Below are 20,176 nucleotides of genomic sequence, written 5' to 3'. Positions count from 1 at the left end.
TTTTCAGATTTGTCTCTGGTGAGATTTCTTGGGGCAGAAACTGTCTTTTCACCTCTCTCAGTTGGATGATGAGCATGGTGTCTGCCTAGAGTAGGAGCTCAGTACCTCCTGGTAAGTGAGAGGGAGGAAACTCAAGGAAGAAGGAAGGAAAGAATGAGGAAGGGAGAAGAACAATAAAAAAAGGGAAAGCATACCATGGTTTTCCCAGGCTTGTTCATAGGTATGTAGTTTTGGGTAGTTACAATCATTGTGTAATCCACTTTTTTATCCCGTTTTTCATTTCTTACTAATCTGTAAGCATTTTCCATGTTGCTACACAATCCTCATAATTATCATTTTTAATGGCTGATTAATATACCATCAGGTTGGTGTGTCATAATTTTCTTAACCACGTCCCTCTTTAGAACATAGTCTTTTAAAACATTAACAGGGTTTTAAATTAAATGAAGAAGGTGGTTCTTGGCAACATGTGTAGGATTTTTGTGGTGTGTGTGCTCAGGAAATGAGGTGCCCTGGCCTGAGCTGAGGAGAAAGGGTGGGAGCTGGGGCCTGGGTCTGAGTGGACAATGAGGGCTGGGAAGGAGAAAGGGAGATGGGGTTTGCACCCAATCCCCACCCTCCCTCGAGCTGCCAGTCTGTGCCTCATATCTGCCTTTGATGAAGGAGAAGCCGTCATTGACAACGCACAGGAAACAATCATTATAATAATCATGCCTAAAACAGGTTGAGCTCTGCACTGAAAACTTTATAAAATGTACATCACTTAATCCTCACAACCAAAAAATAAAGGAGGTGCCATTATTTTATTTCCCATTTTAGAGTGAAAGACACCGAGACCCAGAGGACACACAGCTAGTGAGTGGTGGTCCTGACCCCTGGCAGTCTGTGTCCAGGGTCCCTACTCGTCCTGACTTCCTCTCATCCTCTCTTCTGTGGGTTCTGGGACTCCATGATCCCAATTCCCTAAGTCTCCCTCTGCACAGCTCGCTCAGGTCTGTCCTTTCTGGTTGTATCTGGAGGCCTGGAAACTTCAAAACTTTTAGCAGTGACCTGGACAAGAGGCTTGCTGAACCCCCTGCATGTGGGTGACCTGAAGTTGGGGGACAGGGACATGTGTTGGTGGCAGGAACGGACTGTAGCACCCAAGATTCAATAAATAGGGCAGAATCATCACATTCTGGGTTTGTAACCTAAGCTCTGGTACTTACCAGCTAAGCAACCCTGGGGCAGTTTTAGGTCTCAAAGACCCAAATGCCTCATCTGTCAAATGGAAAATAATACTCACTTCCCAGGAAGTTGTAAAGGTGCAAGAGGATTATGTGCAATGGTGCTCAAGGATGGCAGCCACTTCTATCATCTCAACAGACCAGATAGAAGCCAGCTTGAATAAGATCACTTCTTCAGGGTTAAAAGCAAACCCTCCAGGTCTATCCAATACAAGACAGGGAAGAAAAATGTGAATGCCTAGGGAAAATTAAAGGGGTTCATTTTCCATCTGCTCCATAGTCATGGTTAATAGGATCATGGTGGTGATGGTGATGGTGTTGGTGGCATTCACTGAGCATTCACTGTGTGCCAGGCACTGTTCTGCATATTAACTCATTTCATCTTCAGGCATCCCTGTGAGGTATAAACTATTATTACTCCCGTTTCATAGATGAGGAAACTGGTAGCAAGTGTTTCTTGGTGGCCTCTGATGTGCCTACCCTCTGGCTGAGTGTACAGGAGCAGAGTGTCTAGCATGTGCTGGGCAGATTTCCTTCTTTTAAGCTTGCTTTCAGTCTGGGGACCCTGGGAGTGCAGAGAGGAAGGGGAAGCCTCTGCTGGGGTGGGTCTGGAAATGAATAACCACAATGAGTCCCTGTTTTAGGGGAATCTGAAAAAATGTTCAGTTTTTCAGACTCTGGGAGGCTCTGAGTTGTCCCACAAGAGAAGAGCGGGTGTGGGGAGGGGCTGGCTGCCCTCCTCAAGAACAAAGGCTTCCTTTCTGTGGCTGCTGCCATGCCTGAGTCATAATATTCTCTAAAAACCCCACTCCTTGCCCAGTACATAGATGCTCAGTAAAAGATTGCTGATGGAAAGAATTGAAGGAAAGTGGTCTGTGAGGTCCCAAGAGTCAGGGTCATACAACGTCCTTTTACAAGGAGGACATGTCGATGTAAGGGTCCAAATATGGGTTACTTCAGTTGATTGTTAGTGAATCTGCGGCCACCTGAATTATTTCCGGCGAGAATAGAACAACCATCCAACAATAAGATGTGCCACACACAACAGGCCGAAACACAGGACCTTCAGGGTGCCTCCCAGATCTGGGTTTCAGGAACTCAGGTCTCCAACAGTCTGCCCCTAAACCTGCTCTTTAGTTCCCATTCCTGAGCTGGAAAAGAACAGAGGAGCTGATGAGCCCTTTCCAGTGGCAAAGATAATAATAGAACATTAGAGGAGGGGGCGGAGCAAGATGGCTGAGAAGTAGGAGACCTGGATTTCATCTGGTCTCAGGAATTCAGCTGGTTAGGGATCAAACCATTCTGAACACCTATGAACTCAACAGGAGATTGAGGAAAAGAATAGCAAAAACTCTCTGAACAGAAAATCGACCACTTTCTGGAAGGTAGGATGTGTGGAGAAGTGAATCCGAGACGATATTCAGGAGGATAGACAGCGGGGGAGGGGGCCTCTGTCGGCCGCTTCTGGCAAGTGATAGAGCTGAGGAGCACAAAATCAGAACTTTTAGAAGTCGGCTCTGCTGAGGGACGTCGCTCCAGTGGCTAAGCAGGGGGTGGAACCCTCATGGGACAGTGTGGTCTCAGGACCCTTGGGGTCACAGAAACACCGGGGATGCCTGAGTACAGCAGAGCTCCCAGGTATCAGAGCGGGGAAGCCGGCTGCAGAGACGGAGCTGAGGAGCAAGCTCTCAGCTCCAGGTTGCCATAAACTGTGATCGGTGACAGTTGGGCACTGCTCCTCCAGCAGGGACACAAAAAGTGGCAGATCCAGGGAGACTCCCCTCCCTCTGCCGGGAGGAGCAGCGCAGGAGAGTACCACAGGGATCTGCTGGGTTTGGAGACTCCACACGGGGTCGGGCGCCAGAGATAGAAACGCTCGGTCACAGGCCGGGTGAGCACAGAGTGCGGCCAGAGACGGGGGAGACGGGAGTGACTGACTGCTTTTCTCTGGGGGTGCACTGAGGAGCGGGGCCCCAAGTTCTCGGCTCCCCCCGGGTGGAGTTTGGGAAGCCACCATTTTCACTCTCGTCCTCCAATGCTGTACGGAAAGCTTGCAGAGAACAAAAGCTCCCGAGAGCAAACCCGAGCTGATTACTTAGCCCAGACCCGGCAAGGGCGGGGCAATTCCGCCTCCGGCAAAGACATTTGGGAACCACAGCAACAGGCCCCTCCCCCAGAAGATCAGCAGGAACAGCCAGTCAAGACCAAGTTTACCAATCAATGAGAACGGGAGAACTCCAGAGCTAGGAGAATACTGCACATAGAACTCATGGCTTTTTTTAACATGATTCATGAGTCTTTCAAAGTTAATTTTTTTAACTGGTTTTTTTTTTGGAAATTTTCTTTTTCCCTTTTCCAACCAACATCTTAGCAATCCCTTTAAAAAAAACATTTTTATTTTTCATTTTTTGAGTCATATATTATCCCTTCATAGTGGTTACCTTTATTTTTGGCATATATATAAAAGTTGTTCTCTCTTTAAAATTTTGAGATACAGTTTCTTCTAACATATCAAAATATACCCTAAATCTCTAGTGTATGGCTTGTTTCCACTCTCTTGACTGATCATTTTCTCTCCCTTTTTTTCTTTCTTTCTTTCCTTCTTTTTAATCCTCTTCTTTATTTTTTCAAACACATTCTGATCAATTCCTTTTTTAAAATTTTTAATAATTTTCAGTTTTATAGTCATATTCCATCCCTTCATCATATCAACCCTTATTTTGTACATATATAAGTCTTTCTTTCCTTAAAAATTTAGAAGACACTTTCTTCTAACAGACCAAAATACACCCAAAATCTAGTGTGTGGCACTGATCTATGCACCAGGCTGATCATATTTGATCATATTCTTTTTTTGTTTTGTTTTGTTCTGTTTTTGGTTGTTTTTATCTTTTTCTTTTCTTTTTTCTCTTTCTTTTTTCTTTCTTTTCCTTTCTTTTCCTCTGCTTTCAGGTCTTTTCTGATTTGTTTAGAGTATATTTTCTGGGGACGTTGTTAACCTGTTAGCATTTTGTTCTCTCATTCATCAATTCTCCTGTGGACAAAATGACAAGACGAAAAAAATCACCTCAACAAAAAGAACAAAAGGTAGTACCATCAGCCAGGGATCTACTCAATACGGACATTAGTGCAATTTCAGACCTAGAGTTCAGAATCATGACTTTAAAGATACCACCTCGGCTTGAAAAAAGCATGGAAGTTATTAGAGAAACCCTTTCTGGAGAAATAAAAGAACTAAAATCTAACCAAGTCGAAATCGAAAAGGCTATTAATGAGGTGCAATCAAAAATGGGGCCATTAACTGCTAGGATAAATGAGGCAGAAGAGATAATCAACAATATAGAAGACCAAATGATGGAAAATAAAGAAGCTGAGAAAAAGAGAGATAAACAACTACTGGATCACGAAGGCAGAAATCGAGAGAAAAGTGATACGATAAGATGAAACAATGTTAGAATAATTGGGATCCCAGAAGAAGAAGAAAGAGAGAGGCAGGCAGAAGGTGTATTGGAGCAAATAATAGCAGAGAACTTCCCTAATGTGGGGAAGGAAACAGGCATCAAAATCCGGGAGGCACAGAGAACCCCTCTCAAAATCAATAAAGATAGGTCAACAGCCCAACATCAAATAGTAAAACTTACGAGTCTCGGGGAAAAAGAGAAAATCTTGAAAGCAGCTCGGGAGAAGAGATATGTAACCTATAATGGTAGAAATATTACATTGGCAACAGATCTATCCACAGAGACCTGGCAGGCCAGAAAGGACTGGCAAGATATCTTCAGAGAACTAAACGAGAAAAATATGCAGCCAAGAATACTATATCCAGCTAGGCTGTCATTGAAAATAGAAGGAGAGATAAAAAGCTTCCAGAATAAACAAAAACTAAAGGAATTTGCAAACACGAAACCAGCCCTACAAGAAATATTGAAAGGGGTCCTCTAAGCAAAGAGAGAGCCTAAAAGCGGCATAGACCAGAAGGGAACATAGACAATATACAGTAACAGTCACCTTACAGGCAATACAATGGCACTAAATTCATACCTTTCAATAGTTACCCTGAATGTAAATGGGCTAAATGCCCCAATCAAAAGACACAAGCTATCAGATTGGATTAAAAAACAAGACCCATCGATATGCTGGCTACAAGAGACTCATTTTAGACTAAAGACACCCCCACATTGAAAGTGATGGGGTGGAAAACGATTTACCATGCTAATGGACACCAAAAGAAAGCTGGAGTGGCAATTCTTATATCAGACAAATTAGATTTTAAAACAAAGACTGTAATAAGAGAGGAGGAAGGACACTATATCCTACTTAAAGGGTCTATCCAACAAGAAGATCTAACAATTGTAAATATCTATGCCCCGAACATGGGAGCAGCCAATTATATAAAGCAATTAATAACAAAAGCAAAGAAACTCACCAACAACAATAGAATAATAGTGGGGGACTTTAACGCCCCCTCACTGAAATAGATCATCTAAGCAAAAGATCAACAAGGAAATAAAGACTTTAAATGACACACTGGACCAAATGGACTTCACAGATATATTCAAAACATTCCATCCCCCCAAAAAACAGAATACACATTCTTCTCTAGTGCCCATGGAACATTCTCCAGAAGTGATCACATCCTAGGTCACAAATCAGGTCTCAACTGGTACCAAAAGATTGGGATTATTCCTTGCATATTTTCAAACCACAATGCTTTGAAACTAGAACTCAATCACAAGAGGAAAGTCGGAAAGAACCCAAATACAGGGAGGCTAAAGAGCATCCTACTAAAGAAGGAATGGGTCAACCTAGAAATTAAAGAAGAATTAAAAAAATTCATGGAAACCAATGAAAATGAAAACACAAGTGTTCAAAATCTTTGGGATACAGCAAAGGCAGTTCTAAGAGGAGAGTATATAGCAATACAAGCCTTTCTCAAGAAACAAGAAAGGTCTCAAATACACAACCTAACCCTACACCTAAAGGAGCTAGAGAAAAAAGAGCAAATAAAGCCTAAACCCAGCAGGAGAAGAGAAATAGTAAAGATCAGAGCAGAAATCAATGAAATAGAATCCAAAAGAACAGTAGAACAGATCCACGAAACTAGGAGCTGGTTCTTTGAAAGAATTAACAAGATTGATAAACCCCTGGACAGACTTATCAAAAAAAAAAAAAAAAAAGAGAAATGACCCAATTCAACAAAATCATGAATGAAAGAGGAGAGATCACAAGCAACACCAAAGAAATACAAACAATTATAAGAACATATTATGAGCAAATATATGCCAGCAATTAGATAACCTAGAAGAAATGGATGCATTCCTAGAGATGTATCAACTACTAAAATTGAACCAGGAAGAAATAGAAAACCCGAACAGACATATAACCACTAAGGAAATTGAAGCAGTCATCAAAAATCTCCCAGCAAATAAAAGCCCAGAGCCAGACGGCTTCCCAGGGGAATTCTACCAAACATTTATAGAAGAATTAATACTTATTCTCCTGAAACTGTTCCAAAAAATAGAAATGGAAGGAAAACTTCCAAACTCATTTTATGAGGCCACCATTACCTTGATCCCAAAAGCAGACAAAGACCCCATCAAAAAGGAGAATTACAGACTAATATCCTTGATGAACATGGATGCAAAAATTCTCACCAAAATACTAGCCAATAGGATCCAACAGTACATTAAAAGATTATTCACCATGACCAAGTGGGATTTATCCCTGGGCTGCAAGGTTGGTTCAACATCCACAAATCAATCAATGTGATACAATACATTAACAAAAGAGAGAACAAGAATCATATGATCCTCTCAATAGATGCAGAAAAAGCATTTGACAAAGTATAGCAAACTTTCTTGATCAAAACTCTTCAGAGTATAGGGATAGAGGGTACATACGTCAATATCATAAAAGCCATCTATGAAAAACCGACAGTGAATATCATTCTCAATGGGGAAAAGCTGAGAGCTTTCCCCCTAAGGTCAGGAACACAGCAGGGATGTCCACTATCACCACTGCTATTCAACATAGTATTAGAAGTCCTGGCCACAGCAATGAGACAACAGAAAGAAATCAAAGGCATCCAAATCGCCAAAGAGGAAGTCAAACTCTCACTCTTTGCAGATGATATGATACTTTATGTGGAAAACCCAAAAGACTCCACCCCAAAACTGCTAGAACTCATACAGGAATTCAGTCAAGTGGCAGGATATAACATCAATGCACAGAAATCAGTGGCATTCCTATACACCAACAACAAGACAGAAGAGAGACAAATCAAGGAGTTGATCCCATTTACAATTGCACCCAAAACCACAAGATACCTAGGAATAAATCTAACCAAAGAGGCAAAGGATCTGTATTCAGAAAACTATAAAATACTCATGAAAGAAATTGAGGAAGACACAAAGAAATGGAAAAACGTTCCATGCTCATGGATTGGAAGAACAAACATTGTGAAGATGTCAATGCTACCTAGAGCAATCTGCACATTCAGTGCAATCCCCATCAAAATACCATCCACTTTTTTCAAAGAAATGGAACAAATAATCCTAAAATTTGTATGGAAGCAGAAGATACCCCGAATAGCCAGAGGAATGTTAAAGAAAAGCAAAGCTGGCGGCATCACAATTCCAGACTTCCAGCTCTATTACAAAGCTGTCATCAGTAAGACAGTATGATACTGGCACAAGAACAGACACATAGATCAACGGAACAGAATCGAGAGCCTAGAAAGGGACCCTCAACTCTATGGTCAACTTATCTTTGACAAAGCAGGAAAGAATGTCCAATGGCAAAAAGACAGTCTCTTCAACAAATGGTGTTGGGAAAATTGGACAGCCACATGCAGAAGAATGAAACTGGACCATTTCCTTACACTACACACAAAAAGAGACTCCAAATGGTTGAAAGACCTAAATGTGAGACAGGAGTCCATCAAAATCCTAAAGGAGAACACAGGCAACAACCTCTTCGACCTCAGCCGTAGCAACTTCCTAGAAACATCACCAAAGGCAAGGGAAGCAAGGGAAAAATGAACTCTTGGGACTTCATCAAGATAAAAACCTTTGCACAACAAAAGAAACAATCCACAAAACCAAAAGACAACCCACAGAATGGGAGAAAATATTTGCAAATGACATATCAGATAAAGGGCTAGTATCCAAAATCTATAAAGAACTTATCAATCTCAACACCCAAAGAACAAATACTCCAATCAAGAAATGGGCAGAAGACATGAACAGATATTTTTCCAAAGAAGACATCCAAATGACCAACAGACACATGAAAAAGTGCTCAACATCGCTCAGCATCAGTGAAATCCAAATCAAAACCTCAATGAGATACCACCTCACACCAATCAGAATGGCTAAAATTAACACGTCAGGAAACGACAGAATTTGGCAGGGATGCAGAGAAAGGGGAACCCTCCTACACTGTTGGTGGGAATACAAGTTGGTGCAACCCCTCTGGAAAACAGTATGGAGGTTCCTCAAAAAGTTGGAAATAGAGCTATCATACGACCCAGCAATTGCACTACTGGGTCTTTACCCCAAAGATACAAATGTAGGGACCCTAAGGGGTACGTGCACCCCAATGTTTATAGCAGCAATGTCCACAATAGCCAAACTGTGGAAAGAGCCAAGATGTCCATCGACAGATGAATGGATAAAGAAGGAGCGGTATATATACACAATGGAATATTATGCAGCCATCAAAAATGAGAATTTGCCATTTGCAACAACATGGTTGGAACTGGAGGGTGTTATTGAGTGAAATAAGTCAATGAGAGAAAGCCATGTATCATATGACCTCACTGATATGAGGAATTCTTGAACTTAGGAAACAAACTGAGTGTTGCTGGAGTAGGGGTGGGTGGGAGGGATGGGGTGGCTGGGTGATAGACATTGGGGAGGGTATGTGCTATGGTGAGTGCTGTGAATTGTGCAAGACTGTTGAATCACAGATCTGTACCTCTGAAACAAATAAGGAAATATATGTTAAAAAAAAGAAGAAGAAGATAGCAGGAGGGGAGGAATGATGGGGGGTAAATTGGAGGGGGAGATGAACCATGAGAGATGTTGGATTCTGAAAAAGAAACCGAAGGTTCTAGAGGAGAGGGGGGTGGGAGGATGGGTTAGCCTGTTGGTGGGTATTTAGAGGGCACGTTCTGCATGGAGCAATGGGTGTTATGCACAAACAATGAATTATGGAACACTATATCAAAAACTAATGATGTGATGTATGGTGATTAACATAACAATAAAATTTTTTTTAAAAATAATAGAACATTAGATGTATGTTTAACAGTCAGCTCTTATGGACAGAAAAAGCCTGAGCTGAATCCAGAGTGATACATCTTTAAAGTTGGCAGTTCCCCGGAGGACACCTCATGTTGGAGTGGAGATAACCTGGGGCCACAGATGGCTTTGAACCTCTTGTTAACACCTGGAGAGCTCACAGTAAGAAACAAGCCACCTGCGGATGAAAGGTCAGAGTTTAAATAAGAGGCTAACTCTGGAAAGGGAGCGACTGCGGGCCCCTCAAAAATCCCGTGTGGGTGTCCTGGCCTTCATCCATCATGAACCCCTCAGGGCCCTCTGCTCCAGGAACGTAGGGTTTGCAGCTTTGATCACAATACAGGTGAGCCATTCTGTGCTCAATTCTTGTTCAGTGGTAGTGTCTGACCTCACCAGGGAAGCAAGGGAGAAATCCAGAGTGTTTGTTGCCATGTGCTCAAAGCTCACTATGCCAGACAGGTGAGCAGGAAGAGACAGTTTGACCAAGGGGGAGACGTGCTAATTGGGGGGGGGGGGCAGAGAGGAAGAAGAGAGTGTGCCTGTGGCCAGGGAGGGGCTTGTGGACCCAGGGCTGGAGGGGACACAGGCCCCTGGGCAGAACAGGGCCGAGACATCATTGTCTGGACATCACGTCCAGGTAGACTCTGAGTGATGGGCCAGGACAGAGCAGCAAAAGAGAGGCTGGCAAGGGCCCCCACTCCCTCCAAAGGGAGGGACTGTGGAAAAACCTGCTGCCCAGGCCTGAGCTGCTGGAGGAGGAACAGCTTCTGAGGGACTATGGCTAAGAAAGTCTATTGAGCCAGTCCCAGGTGAGAGGGAGAGCGGAAACAGAAAAGATGAAGAAAAACCCAGCCTGTCAACATAGAGCCCCAAAAGGACCATGAGCGAGCTGGAACTGGATGACATCTGGGGGGAATGAATCTTAAAAGGAGAACTGGAGGGGCTGGAATAGGAGGAGGTCAGAAGCCCTCCAGTCTAGCCCCTCCTCCTCCACCAGGACGCTGAGAACCTGAGGGTGGGGGCAGGCGGTCAGGGAAGGGCCAGGTTTCCTCTCTTTCCCCCCTTCCCACTCCTTTTGTGCTGTGTAACAAATGGACACAAACTCAGTGGCTTCAAACAATGTCCATTTACTCTCTCGAGGTTTCTGCAGCTCAGGAGTCTGCGGTGCCTGGGGGCTCAGGGTTTCTCAAGGCCAAAATGAGGGCACTAGCAGGCTGGGCTTTTATATGAAGCTTTGGGGAAGAATCCCCTTCCAGTACAATTTAAGTTGTAGGCAGGACTTCGTTCCTTGCAAGTTAGGTCTACAGTGCTCATTTCCTCGCTGGTTGTCAGTCAGGCTGTCCTCAGTAGGCAGAGGCCTCTCAAGTTCTTTCTGTGGGACACTTCCAACTCCAAAGCCAGCAGTGGTTCAAGGGCTTCAAGTCTCACCTCCCCTCCAGCAACCAGCCAGAGGAAACACTGGGATTTGAAAGGGCTCATGTGATTAGGTTAGGTGCATCCAGATGCTCTCCATCCTGAGAGTCAGCCGACTAGCAGGCTTAATGACCTCTGCAAAATCCCTTTGCCATATCAAGGGATATGATCACGGGAACACCACCCGGAGGCAAACATCTTAGGGCCATCAGAGAGCTCTTCCTGCCACACCATCTACATGGACGGATGATTGTGTGCAGGCAGCGGTGACGTGAGAGTCAGGGAGAAAGACAGCTGGGTGGCCTGGTGTGTAACGGCCTGGGACTCCCGGCAGACGTGGAGCCAGGGAAGCTGGAGCCCTGGTACTCCCTCTGGAGAACCTACAAATCTAAACATCCAGTGACTAGGCCTTCTTTCCCTTGCCTCTGTTTCCTTGGATCCCCAAAACTGGATTCACAGCTGTCCCTCAAAACACATGTGAGATCCAGGCCCACCCCACATCCCCAAGCCCCATCTGGCCTGCCTGGAATCTCAGCAGTATCTTCAGCCCACAATGTCAGCCTCCTCAGTCTAGGTGGCCTGAGGTCAACAAGTCCCCATGGACTGTGGCCCCCTGTGCCACTCAGGTCACTGGACACCAAGAATCCACCCAAAAGCACCCTCCAGAGTTCACCTAGCCCTCTGTAAGCCAGGTCTCAGCCCAGAACCACAGCCACTCACCATTTCCCAATGGCAGGGCCCCCTTGTGGTATTTTTAGAGCTGGCTGGGGGCCTGGCCATACAGACCTTCTCCACGTTTCCCATCCTAAACTCCAAGCTTCAGTAACCCCATGAGGCTCTAAAGCAATCTGGTGTGTGAGCACCCTGGGGGCAGAGACAGGGCCATGCCAAGATTCTGAAGGAGTACATGAACCGTTCCATGGCAGGATAATGGAAGGGAAATGGTGGTACGTACAAGCTGCCTCTGATTTGCTGGTCCAGGTTGATATAACATGGTATATCAGTCAGAATCAATGACCCTCAGGGTCACTCCTATTCCTCCAGGACCAAGAAAGAGAACAGCTGAAGCTGCTAAGAAAAAGCCATTAGTCTCATCTTTCATGTGCCAGTGCAAAACAGTGGTGAATCTGTGACACACTTCCCTCTTTTTTGCTGAGTCTCTACTTAGAGCCCATGTCATGGACATCACTGAGAGTCCTGGCAGGGGAGTTTAGAATTGATAAAATTTGGAGGGAGCAGAACTCTGATCCATGCACTGAGTTATGTTGGGTTGGTTCAGAACCCAGTGGTGAGAGGGGGAGGGCCGTGATGGAGCAGGGTATGGGTGCGGGAAGCTGATGTTCCCGGACAAGGATGGAGATGCCATGTTAAGGGGAAGAAAACTTTTATTCCTCCCAAATTAGGTTCAATTTATAGGGAAAATGCAGACAAACCACCCACTTCAACTGAGTTTACCGCAGCCTCAGTCTCTAAGAGGAGGGGGATTTGGCAGCTGCTGGTGGGCTCATTGCTGCCAATCTCAACTGCTTAAGCAGCATGTTGGGAAAAGGGGTGCTCTAGCTCGGTCTCTCTGGGTTCATTACTAAACATCCTTTGAAATGCTCCAGGAATCCAGCTGGAATTTATCACTCATTTGGGACAAATAAGTCAAGCCAGTGAAAAGATTTGCTGCAACCACTGATGATTTAATAGCACTAGAAATGGCCTTTCAGATACAGTGGTATAAAACCTGAAGTTTTATAGAGAAAAAACAGGTTGGCATGTTTGCCCAGACCACATATGCACACTGGAAGTCATGCCTTAAATACCGAGGGAAATTCCCCTCACAACCTTGCTCCCAACTTCACTCTGTTTGTCTGTGTGTTTGTCTATTTCATGCTCATCCCCTGTGACTGCAAGTCCCACAAGGCAAGGATGGTTTCTACCCTTTCAACATGGACCCCACCATGAACTTAGTCCCTGATAGAGGAGGCATTTATGAACTAATTATCAAATAATAAATTAATGGATAAATTTTCTCTTTAAAGCACAATAGAAAACCAGAGTTGTAATGGATAGCATTTGATATGATGGGAAACTACCCATTGCACTTAGACATTTGTATTTCTTCAGCTCTTGCTCAGAGCTATCTCACAAATGTTAGAGAATGGGTAATATTTTTTAATCCAAGAGCTGATTTCTACAAAAAGGTGCAATAGCTCTAATCATGTGTTATTAGATCTGAGATGCTGAAACCCTTCTGAAAACCCTAATCACTGGGCCAGGTGAGCTAAACCCAGTTCCACAGGCATAGCACCCAAGGAAGGGGCAAAAAATGTCAAGCCAACAACATCTAGCTCTCCAGGGATGGGGAGACCCATCCAAGTTTTCAGTAGCAATGCCAACCTCAGGGGAAGTTAGCATTTGCTGATATAGGAGTGCACTCTCATGGGAGGGGCCTGGCAGTGAGCCCTGTCACCTCTGACCCATGCATGAGCTGACCTACAATCTTAACCTGGCTTGGGGGCATTGCTGAAGGGTCGCGACATCGAGAAGGAAGTCCTTTCCATCCCATTCAAAAGACATCAAGGACATTTTCCCCTTTCCCCTTTTTAGCAAAAACATTTCCTTCAAAGTACTTGGAGGGAAAAAGAATTTTCAGTAGAAAACTGGGTGACAGAGGGCTCCTGGCCACATTAAGGACTTTAATGATACACATACATCTCACTTCCTGACCCACTTGACAGGCCAACTAACGTACTTAGTATTCTATTATCTTGAATCCCTTGCTTAGAGAATCTCATTTGTTTATACAAAGGGAAAATTAAAGCCATGTAGTAGGCTTCATGAGAAATTACTGGAGTTGAGTTAAATTTGAAGCAGGACACCCACAACCAATACTCTGTCCTCCAAAAATTTAAAAACCAACACAGCCCCATGTAAATGAGCTTTACTGATTCTTCTCACCCAAAACAGAATGCCAACAGTATGGCCCTTCACCCCCCTCCCCTATGTCCATGATAAATTAAGCCCCCCTCAGCTTTGTCAGAAGAAGGTATCCTGTGTTGCCCACCCTACAAGATGGGGGTGTGGTATAAAAATTAAGAGTGTGTCCTCTGGCTTCAGACTGCTAGGATGGGCTTCCCAGCACCACTTCTCACCCATGGTTGACCATTAATTTTACCTACTACAGCTTCAGGCTCCTCATCTGTAAAATGGGAATAAAAATAGTAACACCCTCACAAGGTGCTGTGGTAATGAAAAGACATGATCCTTAGTAAGCCTTCAACCATCCTCTGCTATTATGAATTCCAAAATGCCCTGGCCCAAACCTTATCCTTTCTGTTTCCAAACATGCTCATTTTTCCTTCTTCTATGGTTCTGATCCTGCCACTTTCCCCCCCACCAGAATGTGCTTCTTCATTCGTCTACTTTACAGAGCAGCTGAATGCTTCCTTTGCCAGGAAACCCAACTTGGTTTCTCCAGATGGAGGTTTGTCCCCCTCCCCAGAACTCCCTCAGCACTTCATCTCCTCTTGCCTTAGTACAGAAGAGCCTGGCTCAGGAGCCATCCAGCCTCTTTGGGAATTCTGGCTCTACCTCTGCCTGGCCATTTGGGGCTGGCAAATATTCACATCTGTGTAATTAAATAACAAAATTCAACTGAATACATTTGAAGATCAAATTTGCTATAATAAATGATTTGTGAATCAGGTGGGCAGCATCCCATCCAACATCCCATTCTATCCACTCAAGTAGAAAGTAGCTCCACAGAGCTATAGGAAAGAGAGGATTTTAAAGGCAGGAAAGCGGGTAGAAAAGGGAAATTATTGGCAAAGTGTACAGTTGACCCTTGAAAAATGCAATTTTACGGGCACTGAACCCCACTAAGTGTAGTGAAAAATCCACATATAACTTTTGACTCTCCTAAAAATATACCTACTAATAGCCTGCTATTGACCAAACATAAACGGCCAATTAACAGATATTTTGTATATAATATGTATTATATGCTGCATTCTTACAATAAAGTAAGCTAGAGAAAAGAAAATATTTTTCATAAATCCATAAAGAAAAGAAAATACATTTTACAATACTCTACTGTATGTATAAAAAATTATGCATATAAGTGGACCTGCTGAAGGGTCAATTGTGTTTTTTCAGGTAAGGTCACCCTCTTAAGGGTGGTGAAGGGCCGATGAGGTGGATAGCTTTGCTAATGCTGACCAGAAATTTCCATGTTGACTGGCTAAAGGTTACATTCCTATGGGATGTTAAAGTTGAAACTGTGATGAAGTTATAGCCATTAAGTCTTGGTTTCCTGACATCAGGTTTAGCAAAAGTGACTCCATTTGGGGCCTTCTGCTTCTTTTTTTTCACAGTGTAATGGGAATAACATCAGTATGGACAAGAAGGATTAAATAAGTCACAAAAAGCATTTAGCACAGTGCCTGTCACATTAAAAAAAATATTCTCCGTTTTCTATCTTTGTTACCACTGTGTTATTGTTCTGCCTCTCATTTGCAGGTGTCTCGAGTACAACAGGGAAATTTTGTCTGTCCTACATGAATTCTTGCAGATTTTACTATGGTGATTACACATCCCTGTTTGTCTGTTATCCCAGCATAGATATTAATGGTGACTATTTTCACCCTAAAAAAATGCCATCTTTTAGCTGGGAAAGAGCCACTCTATTAACCACTTGGCAAATGTGTATTGAATAAGTGAAGGAAGGTATGAATGAGGCTTGTTGATCCCGACCCCATGGCTCCGTTACTCCCCTCACTCCAGGCTCAGGGCTGACAGAATGCTCCTATGCATTCTCCCTGCTGTGACCTCCAAGCCTTCTGTTCCCTTAACATGACCCTATCACTTTGGATTGCTCCACTCCATCAGTGTATCCTAATTAATTCTCCCTTCCCCTGTAACCCTTCTCCCTCTTGTCATCTGCACACATGAAAGCCCATACAAATTCCTTCACACTGAGATAATAATACATGATAGTTTAATGTGATGGGTGAAAATTGATTTTAGTTTAACATGAAACAATGCTTTAATCCCAAAAAATGAAAATTCTGGCATCGGAAATAAGCTGTTACAAGGATGGGCATTTGCCAGGGGGAGCCACCATAAACCTCCATGGAATGCTTTTATAGATTTGTATTTATTTTCTGAGACAGGATGTGGATGTCTGCCCCCATCACCTTTGTGCCCCTCCCAAACCTCACCCCTGGTGGGACTGGGGTTTTTGGCCCAGTGACATATGACCTATGAGCAGGAATCTTAGGAATTCCACTCTGAAGGGAGTGATAATGACCTGGAGAACATGGATTCACTGGAATATATTCAAGGATAAGTGACAAATGAAATCTGGACCTGGGGGAGAGTGCTTCAAGAGGGAGTTACCAGGAGAGTTGGGATTTCCTGGTGCCCACCTGGAGTTGGAAAGGTGACAAAGGGCAAGGTAATGACCTATTTCATTATGATCCAGACTCCTGGTGTAATTCTTCTCAGCCAGGAGTAAGATGAATTTCCAAGATCCAGGTGTAGAATTAAATAAACACACCCATTTCTTCTGCAAACTTGTTACTGAATGTGGCCCCCTTTCCCCAAGACCCTTACAGATTAGCTGAATAGGTGGAGCAGAAAAAAGTAAAAGGAGAGTCTGCTAACATCACATATGAAATGAGTATGGAACGAGACAGCACCAGGATTCCAACTCACCGGGGTGAAAGGCTGGGAAGGATTTTGGGCATTGCCCCAGCATTCTCAGTGCTAGTAGGAAGCAGTGGCCTCATAGTTTGGGAGGCAGGAGAGCAGACCTGGTGGAGGGGACCCTGGTCAACATAATTCTAAAAACAGGATCAGGCATGGAGTATAGTCCAGTGTTCTCTCCATCCCAGCTTTCCCTAGAAAGTGATAGATATGATATGAAGATTAAATCTACTGTCAGCTTTAGAGGAAGCAAGCCCTGTTCCACTTTAACAAAGCAATTAACCTGTAGAGCCAGAGGATCACACACAACCTGGCAAATTTCAAAGCCTGTAATTTATCCAATTAAACATTTTTTGTCACTCTTAGCCACATAGGCCACATAGGGTTTGTGTATTGGTGAATTTAAAGGTCTCTAATTCCTAGGCCTTTAGGATTTTTCATCTTTCTGCCCAAGAACATCTGCCTGTGCAATTATCTCATCCAAAGCACACTATATGATATAATTTTATGGAAGTTTATTTAACTCTCTTTCTGTTCCATGGTCCATACACTACTCACAGTTTATAAAAGGTGCTTAGAAATGGTGTTCCAACTTTTTATTTTGCAGTTTTATTCCTTTATTTGAAAATCATCAATTCATTCTCATCCCTATTAACAGTCTATAGATTTTTGAAAGTGGTGATAGGTACATAGGTAACCAGGTGACATATGACCTGGTCATAGGTACAGGTACATAGGTACATAGGTATAGAGCTTTTTGGTGAATCTTCATCCCCTTTAAGTTTTCTGGACAACTCTACATGGATACAGTATGGAACATTCCTTATTCCTTTTTGCCCAGAGAGCTTTGTTGAGCCTGGTGTCAACATGCACATTTGGAGTTTCCATCTCCTTAATGCAAATTTTCGGATCTCTTTGAGTGCCCGAGGGGCAGGCTTCTCCAGAAATCCACTCCATGGATGCTCTTGTGAATGTCGACAGTGTATTCTCTGGTCACTACCTTTTTGATGGCAGAAAGGCCCTTGTTCTTCCCACCCTCCTTTGCGGGAGCCATTCTGCTACATCCTGGTTAGAAAACATTGTCTCAGCTTTTCATAAAGTCACCTTCCTTTCTTCTACTCATATACTCTTTAAGAACCTGTTAAGCCCTCTTGTCCATGTATTTTTACTTGACCAACCCAATACACAATTACTCCCCCCAATATCCTACCCCCAAACAACTCACCTGACACTTGGCCTCATATTTTGTGTTGCACCCGATAGAGCACAAACTGGTTGAGGGGAAGGATCAAGTCTTCTCTTTCTGATGATCACTTGTGGATTTGCAGAATTCTTGGTACATAATGGAGCTTCAATCCATGATAGGTGTGTGCTGACCCACCAGAGCTTGGGTGGCAGCCATGCACTTTAAATGGGCACAAATTTTACAAACTAAACATACCTCTTCTGGCAGGCCAACCCAATCAAATCTGTGGAAAAGGAATGGTTTTTAGGTTTTTATCACTTAGAAACTTTCAGATAGCAGAAATCTTAATTCAAATGGAAAAAATAAAAGACAAATTTAATTCATGCAGATAGGGTGCCTGGGTGGCTCAGATGGTTAGGCGTCTGCCTTCGGCTCAGGTCATGATCCCAGGGTCCTGGGATCGAGTCCCGCATCGGGCTCCCTGCTCCGTGGGAGCCTGCTTCTCCCTCTGCCTCTCTCTCTCTCTCTCTGTCTCTCATGAATAAATAAATAAAATCTTTAAAAAATAATAATAATAATTCATGCAGATAATCACAAAACCCAGGGACAGTCTGATTTTGGATATATTTGGATTCAGAACTCAAATTTTATCATTAAACAAGATTTTCTCAGTATCTCAACAGCATGTTCTCATCTTTTTGCTTTGCTGCTAGTCACATGATGGCAATGGTGACAGCTTCAAACCTAATGATGGAAGAGAATATCACCATCCACCTTAGCACTCATGGAATTTCATCAGCTCTGATTTCTTACATGCAAATCCCCAGACCAATCACAAGAGCCATGGGAATACAATGTGCTGAAGACTTAAGCCTAGATCATACATTGTACTCCTACTTCCCAGGCATCTAGGCTTTTAACAAGTTATTCATATTTTTCTAGTATACACTACAGTTTGGAAATTGTTGGTCTAGGGTCTGGCCACATGAGTAGGTACCCAAAAGAGTGAAGATCTCTGGAGGTGGAAAGTACAGATAGCTTATTGGCTCAGACATGGAGTTCCTTAAGATGGTGACGGGATTTGAGGCAGGGGGACAATGGAAGACTCTTAGAGTTCCTTTCTATCAAAGAGTAAATTTAATTTAGCAAGACTCAAAGATGCTTTGAGATTTTGGTCCTCTACTTGGATCTATCTGACTCAAATTCATGGACTTATGTAATTCCAGCTTTGGAAAGGCCTTTAAAAGGGTCATGCAATCCAAACCCAATCAAAATTTATTCCCAAACCCCCTAGACATCATCCTTCAAGAACTGGTCATGGAATCACTGCATAAATACTTCCCCCGATGGAGTATTCCTCCCTGCTCGAAAGAGTGAAACCATCTTTTAAGTCTGTATACTTAACATTTTTAAATCAATTTGGCAAAAGTCTATCTTTTTGTAAATTCTTTCCATCAGCCCTGGTTATCTCTCTTGGAAAGATACAGGACATTTCTATTCCTTGTTTCAAAAGGCAGCCCCATGTTCACAGTGTGGGAAAACAGTTATACACCTTCTGGTGCCTCCAGCCTTCAGGATAAACAGCCTGGGCTCTGTCTGTCCTACCTCAGGTGACATGGAATCTTACCCCCTTACTCCCTCCCTGAAGGTATTCTACTTGGTCTGTCCCTCTCTCTTAAATTATGATGCTCAGAACCCAACAATACTCTGACACAGATCTGAGGAGAGAACAGACTATTGTCTCATTCTAGCCACTACACTTTCTTTGCTATGCCTTAGCATTGCTGTAACTATTATAGCAACCATCTCTCAGTGTTTACTCACAGGGGGTTTTCTCATAATCCCCCCAACTCAGGCTTACACAGCTAAGCTACATCTCTCCATCATATATCCTGCAGAGATTTTTGTGAACCTAAGTTTATGACCTTAGGGATAATAAGTGAATTTGAAGCAGGAAGAATAAGCTAAACAATTCTACTACTGCTGCCTACTCATTAATAATTGTAAACTTTTAAATAACACATAAGTATTTAAAAAATTAAATTCCACAAACATCAAGCACTTACCACATACTAGTATGGAGAATATGAAGATGAATAAGGAGGGAAAATTGCTTGCTTTTGATGGGATTCACATTCTGGCCAAGGAAATAGATCTCAAAAACCAACCCGAACAGTGAGTGCAGTTAGCATGGTGATGGTATGTACATACTGTCCTCCCACTGCAAAGTGACTGTGGGGTCTTACCCAAGAGCTGACATCAGAGCTGGACTTGGAAAGTCATATCTAATTTCTTCAGGCAGCAAAGGAGAAGCCAGATATTCCAGGCAACAATATCAGCGTGCGAAGGTCTAA

The sequence above is a fragment of the Eumetopias jubatus genome, unplaced genomic scaffold, assembly GCF_037043125.1.
Source record: "Eumetopias jubatus isolate StellerSeaLion01/CBP00866 unplaced genomic scaffold, mEumJub1_p1.0 scaffold_6, whole genome shotgun sequence".
Classification (NCBI taxonomy): domain Eukaryota; kingdom Metazoa; phylum Chordata; class Mammalia; order Carnivora; family Otariidae; genus Eumetopias; species Eumetopias jubatus.
The sequence above is the reverse complement of the archived record's forward strand: the minus strand, read 5'-3'. Positions refer to the sequence as shown.